The sequence below is a fragment of the Pan paniscus genome, chromosome 3, assembly GCF_029289425.2.
Source record: "Pan paniscus chromosome 3, NHGRI_mPanPan1-v2.0_pri, whole genome shotgun sequence".
NCBI lineage: Eukaryota > Metazoa > Chordata > Mammalia > Primates > Hominidae > Pan > Pan paniscus.
This window is the reverse complement of record NC_073252.2, coordinates 158,089,374-158,100,049: the sequence shown is the minus strand read 5'-3', so window position 1 is coordinate 158,100,049 and position 10,676 is coordinate 158,089,374. Positions and strand designations below refer to the sequence as shown.

General features: G+C 43.4%; 1 pseudogene; it reads right to left on the bottom strand.

Moving 5' to 3' along the window:
* Nucleotides 1–2,167: 2,167 nt before the first annotated feature.
* Nucleotides 2,168–10,676, bottom strand: part of LOC129397698 (uncharacterized) — a 143,919-nt pseudogene continuing 135,410 nt past the window's right edge.

Below are 10,676 nucleotides of genomic sequence, written 5' to 3'. Positions count from 1 at the left end.
TGGGGTAGGAGGAGGGAAGAGGGATAGCATTAGGAGATATAGCTAATGTAAATAATGAGTTAATGGGTGCAGCACACCAACATGGCACATGTATACATATGTAACAAACCTGCATGTTGTGCACATGTACCCTAGAACTTAAAGTATAATAAACACACACACACACATTTTTTCCTTCATTTTGACCTTGGATAATCTGATGATTATGTGTTTTTGGATTGATGTTCTCGTGGAGTATCTTAGTGGTGTTCTCTGTATTTCTTGAGTTTGAATGTTGGCCTGTCTTGCTAGGTTGAGGAACTTTTCCTAGATAACATCCTGAAGTGTGTTTTCCAACTTGGTTCCATTCTCTCGTCTCTTTCAGGTACTCCGATCAATGACAGTTTTGGTCTTTTTACATAGTCCCATATTTCTTGGAAGTTTTGTTTGTTCCTTTTCATTATTTTTTCTCTAACCTTGTCTGCATGCCTTATTTCAACAAGATGATCTTCAAACTCTGATATCCTTTCTTCTGCTTGATTAATTTAGCTACTGATGCTTCACGAAGTTCTCTTGCTGTGTTTTTCAGCTCCATCAGGTTATTTATGTTCCACTCTAAACTTGTTATTCTAGTTAGCAGCTCCTGTGACCTTTTATCAAGGTTCTTTGCTTCTTTGCATTGGGTTAGTACATGTTCCTTTAGCTTAGTGGAGTTTGTTATTACTCACCTTCTGAAGCCTACTTCTTTCAATTTATCCATGTCATTCTCTGTCCAGTTTTGCACCCTTGCTGGAGAGGTGTTGCAATCATTTGGAAGAGAAGAGGCATTCTGGCTTTTGGAATTTTTAGGGTTTTTGTGCTGGTTTTTTTGTCATCTTAATGGATTTATCTACCTTTGATCTTTTAGGCTGATGACCTTTGGATAGGGTTTTTTGGGGGGCATCTTTTCGTTGATGTTGTTGTTGTTTTTGTTGCTTTCTGTTTGTTTTTCTTGTTGTCAGGCCTCTCTTCTGCAAGTCTCTGCAATTTGCTGGAGGTCTATTCTCAACCCTGTTTCCCTGAATATCACCAGTGCAGGCTGCAGAACAGCAAAAATTGCTGCCTGCTCCTTCCTCTGGAAGCTTCATCCCAGGGGGGTACCTGCCTGATGCCAGCCGGAGCTCTCCTGTATGAGGTATCTGTTGACCCCAGTTGGGAGGTCTCACCCAGTAAGGAGGCACAGGGTCAGGGACACCCACTTGAGGGGGAGGCAGTCTGTCCCTTAGCAGAGCTGCTGTGCTATGCTGAGAGAATCCGCCTTGCCAGGATCAGCTGCTCTCTTTACAGCTGGCAGGCAGGAAAGATTAAGTCCACAGAACCTGCGACTGCAGCTGCCCCTCCCGCAATGTGCTCTGTCCCAGGGAGATGAGAGTTTTGTCTGTAAGCCCCTGACTGAAGCTGCTGGATTTCCTGCAGAGAACCCCTGCACCTAGTGAGGAGGAATCCAGAGAAACAGTCTGGCCACAGCCACTTTGCCATGCTGTGGTGAATTCTGCCCAGTCAAACCTCCCAATCTCCTTAGCACTGTCAGGTGAACACTGCCTACTAAAGACACAGTAATGGCAGTCACCCCTCCCCCCATCAAAGTGGATCTTCCCAGGCTGACTCCAGGCTGCTGTGCTGGCAGTGAGAATTTCAAGCCTGTGGTTCTTACCTTGCTGGGCTCCTTAGGAGTGGGACCCATTAAGTGAGATCACTTGGCTTCCTGGCTTTAGCCCCCTTTCAGGAGAGTGAATGGTTCTCCTGTCTCACTGGAGTTCCAGGTGCCACTGGAATATGAGAACATTCTTGCAGCTCAGTGGTTACCCAAACAGTTGTCAGTCTTGTGCTTGAAACTCAGGGCCCTGGTGGTATAGGCTTATGAGGGAATCTTCTGATCCATGGATTACAAAAATCCATGAGCAAAGCATAGTACCCAGGATGGACAGCACAGTCCCTCGCTGCTTCCCTTAGCTGGGGGAGGGACGTCCCCTGGCTCTGTACACTTCCCAGGTGAAGCAATACCCCACCCTGCTTCTGCTCACTCTCTGTGGGTTGCAACAATTGCCTAACCAGTCCCAGTGAGAGGAACTGGGTACCTCAGTTGGAAATGCAGAAATCACCCACCTTCTACGTTGGTCTTGCTGGGAGCTACAGACCGGACCTGTTTCTATTTGGCTATCTTGGCCCCTCCAAGGTCATAGTTTTTTCCTGGTGGAGTGACCCAAAACTTCATTTCTGAAGGTTCTGGGCCATTTGTAGTCCTGTCTGGATTGGGCTGTTTTAGTTACCCATTGACATTAATCACAGGGCATGGTAATACTAAGAGACACCCCAATGGATCTCCAGTATTCCATACATACTTTTCCTTACCACTGTTGTGGAGTAGTAGACTGATTTCATCTTGATAGTCCAGGTCAGTCACCCCAGCCAACACTGTAACTCCTTTCTTAGCCTGTTGACTTATAGGTAGGAGGAGCCCAAAGTGTTCAGGTGGCAATCTTAACTTCCAGTTTAATGGAATCGTTGTTGTTTCTCCTGATGGCAGCATTCCTCCCTCTGGAACTAAGACCTCTAGGCCAGCAGAACTTAATGTCATGGGAACAGAAAGCAAAAATTTTGCTAGTGGATCACTAGAGGTGATGGTGAGTGGTGCCATTTCCACTTCTACCCCTTGATGCCTGGACTGATGAATCTTGGCTATGGGAGAAACAGTACCATATATTGGACTTCCAATATATGGATATCCGGAAGGCATACATGGCCTTCCGGAGAAGTTTGCCCCAGCCCTGCAAAGTATTGTCAACTACTTGGCATTGTAATTGTGAATTCAAAATTCAAAAGGCCATTCTACCATTCTATCAATCCAGGTGCTTCAAGATGATGGGGAACATGGTAAGACCAGTGAATTCCATGAGCATGAGCCCACTGCTGCACTTCTTTAGCCGTAAAGTGAGTGCCTTGGTCTGAAGCAATGCCATGTGGAATACCGTGATGGTGGATAAGGCATTTCATGAGTCCATGGACGGTAGCCTTGGCAGAAGCATTGCATGCTGGATAGGCAAACCCATATCTGGAGTAAGTGTCTATTCCAGTGAAGACAAACCTCTGCCATTTCCGTGATGAAAGAGCTCCCATATAATCAACCTGCCACCAGGTAGCTGGCTGATCACTCTGAGGAATGGTGCCATATGGAGGGCTCAGTGTTGGTCTTTGCTGCTGGCAACTTGGGAACTCAGGAGTGGCCATAGCCAGGTCAGTCTTGGTGAGTGGAAGTCCATTTTGCCAAGCCCATGCATAACCTCCATCTCTGCCACCATGGCCACTTTGTTCATGGGCCCATTGGGTGATGACAGGGGTGGCTGGGGAAAGAGGCTGAGTGGTGTCCACAGAATGGGTCATCCTCTCCACTTGATTTTTAAAATCCTCCTCTGCTGAGGTCACCCATTAGTGAGCACTCACATGGGATACAAATGTCTTCACAGTTTTGGACCACTCAGAGAGGTCCATCCACACACCACACATCTCTTCCCCCAAATTTCTTCATCACCAATTTTCCAATCATGCTTTTCCCAAGTCCCTGACCATCCAGCCAAACCATTGGCTACAGCCCATGAATCAGTATATAATCATACATCTGGCCATTTCTCCTTCCATGCAAATTGCACGACCACATGCACTGCTCGAAGTTCTGCCCACTGGGAAGATTGTCCTTCACCACTGTCCTTCAGGGATGTCCTAGAAAGGGGCTGTAGTACTACAACTGTCCACTTTCTGGTGGCACCTGCATATCGTGCAGCCCATCTGTGAACCAGGCCCTAGTCATCTCTTCCTCTGTCAACTGATCATAGGGAACTCCGCATGAGACTGTTGATGCAGGCTGGGGGAGAGAGGGCAGGGCAGCAGGAGTGTAGACCATGGGCATTTGGGCCACTTCCTCATGTAATGTACTTCAGGACCTGTTCAAGCCCGATCACGTATATACCACTTCCATTTGACAATGGAATCCTGCTATGCACGACCCACTTCTTTATGGCTAGATGGGTCAGAAAGCACCCAGTTCGTGGCAGGCAGTTCAGGTTGCATGGTGACTTGATGACCCATAGTCAAACGTTGAGTTTCCAACAAAGCCCAGTAACAGGCCAAGAGCTGTCTTTCAAAAGGAAAGTAGTTATCTGCAGAAGATGGCAGTCCCTTGCTCCAAAATCCTAGAGGCCTCCACTGTGATTCACCTATGGGGGCCTGCCAAAGGCTCCAAACAGCATACCTATCTGTCACTGACACCTCAAGCACCATTGGATCTACTGGGTCATATGGCCCAAGTAGCAGAGCAGCTTGCACACCAGCCTGAACCTATTGCAGAGCCTTCTCCTGTTCTGGACCCCATTCATAACTGGCAGCCTTTTTGGTCACTTCATAAATGGGCCATAGTAACACACCCAAATGAGGAACGTGTTGCCTCCAAAATCCAAATAGGCCCACTAGGCATTTTGTCTCTTTTCTTGCTGTAGTAGGGGCCAAATGCAGCAACTTATTCTTCACGTGAGAAGGAATATCTCAGCACACCCCGTACCCCCATACTGCTGGACCCCTAGGAATTTTACTGAGGTAGAGGGTCCCTGCATTTTAATCCAATTTATTTCCCATCCTCTGGTATGCAAATGTCTCACCAACAAGTCCAGTGTGTTTGATACTTCTTGCTCACTGGATTCAATCAGCATAATGTCATCAATGTAATGGACTGGTGTGATACCTTGTGGAAGCAAAAAGTGATCAAGCTCTCTCCGAATATAAATATGACACAAAGCCAGAGTTGATATATCCCTGAGGTAGGACAGTAAAGGTATATTGCTGGCCTTGAAAGCTGGAGACAAATTGCTTCTGGTAGGCCTTATGGACAGGAATGGAGAAAAAGGCATTTGCCAAGTTGATGGCTGCATACCAGGTACCAGAAGATGCATTAATTTGCTCTAGCAATGAAATCACACGTGTTACAGCAGGTGCAATTGGAGTCACCACTTTATTAAGCTTATGATAATCCACTGTCACTCTCTCCAAGGTCCATCTGTCTTCTGCACAGGCCAAATAGGAGAGTTGAGCGGGGATGTGGTGGGAATCACCACCCCTGTGTTTTTCAAGTCCTTGATGGTGGCACTAATCTCTGCAATCCCTCCAGGGATGCAAGCTTGTTTTTTATTTACTATTTTTCTAGATAGAGGAAGCTCTAATGGCTTCCATTTGGCTTTTCTCACCATAGTATCCTTCACCCTACCAATGTGGGGGTTCTGCCAGCTGCTAAGTATTTCTATGCCAATTATGCATTCTGGCACTGGGGAAATGACCACAGGATAATTCCAGGGACCTACTTGTAAGTTGGACCTGAGATAAAACTCCATTAATTACCTGAGCTCCATAAGCCCCTACTTTAACAGGAGGACAACAATGATGTTTTAGGTCTACTGGAATCAACCTCGGCTCAGAGCTAGTGTCCAGTAATCCCTGAAATGTCTGATCATTTTCCTTTCCCTCATGCACAGTTACCCTGGTAAAAGGCCAGAGGTCTTGTTGGGGAAGGATGGGAGAAAGATTAACAGCATAAATTGTCAGCAGTGTAGTGGGGTTCTATCTGAAGAGCATCCAGCCTCCCCTTTATTCAAGGGGTTCTGGGTCTGTAAACTGGCTCAGGTCTGGAAATTGATTGAGGGGCAATGATTCTCTGTTTTTATAATTCGAATTAGTTTTTTGTCCATTTGACCTAGAAGTTTTCTGCTTATATAAACTAAGTAAGAATGCAGTAGGCTTCCTATCAATTTCACTTCTAGGAACACTGTGATTAATTAGCCAGTGCCAGGGCTCTACATGAGTCAGAGTATTCTGACTACTGCTTTGCCTCTTCTATCCATTATGGTAGTTACACTCACCTTGCCTTTGATGACTGAGTGCTGCCACTTGGCCCCTGACACCTGGGGATCCAATTATTCTCATTGTATTTATAGTTTGTAGTTGAGTGACTGTGGTTCCCACTGTTAGATCTTACATATAGAGAAGGGCAATTTCAGGGCTCTTCAAAGATGCAAGTACTGCCCTCACAAATCTATTTCACAAAGCATTGGTCAAGGGTTTATCTTTTGGACACTCTCAGCTGGGATGAGTAGATCTAAAGTGAATAATCCACTCCATAATCCCAATCTCCCTAAGCCTTTGGATCCCTTCCTCTACATTACTTCAAGGAAGATCAAGCATTTCCAGCTCATTCACAGGGGGCCATCTTTTAATCCATATTTCAGCTAACCAAGCAAATAAACTATTAGAACCTTTTTTAATTCCCCAGGCTGCAACATTAAATGCAAAATCTCTACTTAGTGGGCCAAAATGAATGAATTCAGCCTGATTCAACTTTATGTTCCTCCATTATCATCCCACACCCTTAATATTTATTCCCATGACTGTTCTCCAGATTTATGCATATATGAATTAGAAAACTCAAGCAGTTCTTTTTGAGTGTAGCACACCTGCACATAGGTCACTCTGAACCTCATCCCTAGGGCCCTGCCGGGATTTTAGTCTTGTTATAGGTCTGGAAGCAAACAGGAGTGTTGGTGGTGGCTCTTGAGGAGAATCAACATTATCTTGCCTGGCAACTGCCTCAGGCATTGCAGAGTTTATCTCCTCAGACAAAGGTGGAAAGGCTGATGGCAACATGGGTCAGGGAGTGGATGTTGCCACTACTGGGAATGGGGAAGCTGTTTTTTCTGGTGAAAAAGCTTCATCAGAGTTTACAAGCTCAGTGTCCTCAGCTTCATCAGGGTCCTCCCATACATCCCCATACCAAGTTGCAGGGTCCTAATTCTTTTCCAATCAATGCCCTCACTTTAGCAGTAGACACCTGGCGAGCCTGTGCACATACCTTTCATTGCAAGTCAGCCACTTGCATGATAAGATCTTTTGTCTGTTTTTCTACAATTTCAGCTCTTTCTCTCCAGGAGATAAGACACTCACTCAAGGCAATCTTAGCAGATTTGAGATTCACTCTCTGCTTCTGAGGCTGGGAGTCTGAATCCCTGAGTCCAACATTTTCTTTTATCACTTTGTCCACTGATCTCAGGAGCAACCAACCTGCTTCATTATGTTTCTTGGTTCCCCACATATGGTCAAAGGTATTATGTAATAGAGTCACTAAACTCCTTGCCTCTCAGGAGCAGTGAATCAGGAGTGTCAAATGCATTTATTTTGCATAACTCTCTAAATGGTTCATGCCAAGGACTCTCAGTGTTCTCCATACTATTAGAAGTAGAGTCCTTAGTATTTTGGGGTCTAATCATATTAAGCAGCAAACTCCAGAAACCCCAAAACCAATGAAAGAACTCCATCCTTAATATTCTGTTTCTCTAGAACTACCCTGGTACCAAAATCTGATTAGTCAGGGTTCCCTAGAGGGACAGAAATAATAGGATATATATGTAAAGGGGAGTTTATTAAGGAGTATTAACTCACATGATCACAAGGTCCCACAATAGGCCATCTGCATCTGCAAACTGAGGAGCAAGAAAGCCAGTCCGAGTCCCAAAGCTGAAGAACTTAGAGTTTGATGTTCGACGGCAGGAAGCATCCAGCACAGCAGAAAGATGTAGGCTGGGAGGCTAAGGCAGTCTAGTCTTTTCCTGCCTGCTTTGTATTCTGACTCCTCTGGCAGCTCATTAGATGGTGCCCATCCAGAATAAGTGTGGATCTGTCTTTCCCAGCCCACTGACTCAAATATTAATCTCCTTTGGCAACACCCTCACAGACACACCCAGGATCAATACTTTGCATCCTTCAATGCAATCAGGTTGACACAGTATTAACCATCACACTACCTACGTGAGGTAATGGGTATGTTAATAAATATGACTGGTGATTATTTCACAATGTATATGTATATTAAAACATCAAGTTAGAGACTTTAAATATATATGATTTTGTCAATTATATCTACAGAAACCTGATAAAAGGATCCAAATCAGGAGAGATGTTTTGACCACAGCAATGCATTACTTTACTTCATTCCACTTATAAACAGTTGTGAGATAGGAGTACATAATTTATTTTTACATACATACATATATATAGATGATTACATATATACATATATAGATGATTTAGCAATCCTGTTTTCTCAATGCAGAGAGACCATAATTATCTCTTCCACTTATCTATCCCAAGTACCTAGAATACTTTCCAGTAAGTACTCAATTAAAATTTTCAAATAAAACAATGCATAAAGAATAGTTTTAGTTTAGTTATTCTGTTGAAGGAGGGCACAGGGAAGAAAATAATGAGTTACATTCGAAGCAAGAAAAAGTTTGAGGTGTGTATGAAACATCCAAGGGAGGCTCCACATACTGCGTTGGATATGCAGGCTTATAGCAATGGCAGCTGTAGAGTTTGTATATACATTCGGGAATCCTTCTTCCACAGACAGGCCAGGAGTGAGGATGAAATGCGCAGTGTTCGTGAATGCAGAATGGTAAGAGAACAGTACAGAAAAATGTAAGAAACACTGATACTCAGAGGCTGGGCAGAGAAGCTTGTTTAAACGTCTCAGCCCCAAATCTCCTCAACCTGATAAGCAACTTCAGCAAAGTCTCAGGATACAAAATCAATGTACAAAAATCACAAGCATTCTTATACACCAATAACAGACAAACAGAGAGCCAAATCATGAGTGAACTCCCATTCACAATTGCTTCAAAGAGAATAAAATACCTAGGAATCCAACTTACAAGGGATGTAAAGGACCTCTTCAAGGAAAACTACAAACCACTGCTCAATGAAATAAAACAGCATAAAAACAAATGGAAGAACATTCCATGCTCATGGGTAGGAAGAATCAATATTGTGAAAATGGCCATACTGCCCAAGGTAATTTATAGATTCAATGCCTTCCCCATCAAGCTACCAATGACTTTCTTCACAGAATTGGAAAAAACTACTTTAAAGTTCATACAGAACCAAAAAAGAGCCTGCATCACCAAGTCAATCCTAAGCCAAAAGAGCAAAGCTGGAGGCATCACGCTACCTGACTTCAAACTATACTACAAGGCTACAGTAACCAAAACAGCACGGTACTGGTACCAAAACAGAGACATAGACCAATGGAACAGAACACAGCCCTCAGAAATAATGCTGTATATCTACAACTATCTGATCTTTGACAAACCTGACAAAAACAAGCAATGGGAAAAGGATTCCCTATTTAATAAATGCTGCTGGGAAAACTGGCTAGCCATATGTAGAAAGCTGAAACTGGATCCCTTCCTTACACCTTATACAAAAATTAATTCAAGATGGATTAAAGACTTAAACGTTAGACCTAAAAACATTAAAAACCCTAGAAGAAAACCTAGGCAATACCATTCAGCACATAGGTATGGGCAAGGACTTCATGTCTAAAACACCAAAAGCAATGGCAACAAAAGACAAAATTGACAAATGGGATCTAATTAAACTAAAGAGCTTCTGCACAGCAAAAGAAACTACCATCAGAGTCAACAGGCAACCTACAGAATGGGAGAAAATTTTTGCAACCTACTCATCTGACAGAGGGCTAATATCCAGAATCTGCAATGAACTCCAACAAATTTACAAGAAAAAAACAACCCCATCAAAAAGTGGGCAAAGGATATGAACAGACACTTCTCAAAAGAAGACATTTATGCAGCCAAAAAAACACATGAAAAAATGCTCATCATCACTGGCCATCAGAGAAATGCAAATCGAAACCACAATGAGATACCATCTCACACCAGTTAGAATGGCGATCATTAAAAAGTCAGGAAACAACAGGTGCTAGAAAGGATGTGGAGAAATAGGAACACTTTTACACTGCTGGTGGGACTGTAAACTGGTTCAACCATTGTGGAAGTCAGTGTGGCGATTCCTCAAGGATCTAGAACTAGAAATACCATTTGACCCAGCCATCCCATTACTGGGTATATACCCAAAGGATTATAAATCATGCTGCTATAAAGACACATGCACATGTATGTTTATTGCGGCATTATTCACAATAGCAAAGACTTGGAACCAACCTAAATGTCCAACAACGATAGACTGGATTAAGAAAATGTGGCACATATACACCATGGAATACTATGCAGCCATAAAAAATGATGAGTTCATGTCCTTTGTAGGGACATGGATGAAACTGGAAACCATCATTCTCAGCAAACTATTGCAAGGACAAAAAACCAAACAGTGCATGTTCTCACTCATAGGTGGGAACTGAACATTGAGAACACATGGACACAGGAAGGGGAACATCACACTCTGGGGACTGTTGTGGGGTGGGGGGAGGGGGGAGGGATAGCATTAGGAGATATACCTAATGCTAAATGACGAGTTAATGGGTGCAGCACACCAACATGGCACATGTATACATATGTAACAAACCTGCACGTTGTGCACATGTACCCTAAAACTTAAAGTATAATAATAATAAAATAAAAAAATAAAAATAAAATAAATAAAATCCCGGAAAGGAGCAAAACAAGTTAGAGTGGCCTGGACTCCTAGGGAAAGAGGAACATTGCAGGAGTGCAGGGATGATCAGCTGAGTCAAATGTTGCTTCCCAGTTTAGTGTTTGAAAACATGGAAAATGTGCTTAAGAATTGTCGACATGGAAATGGTACCTTAGCAA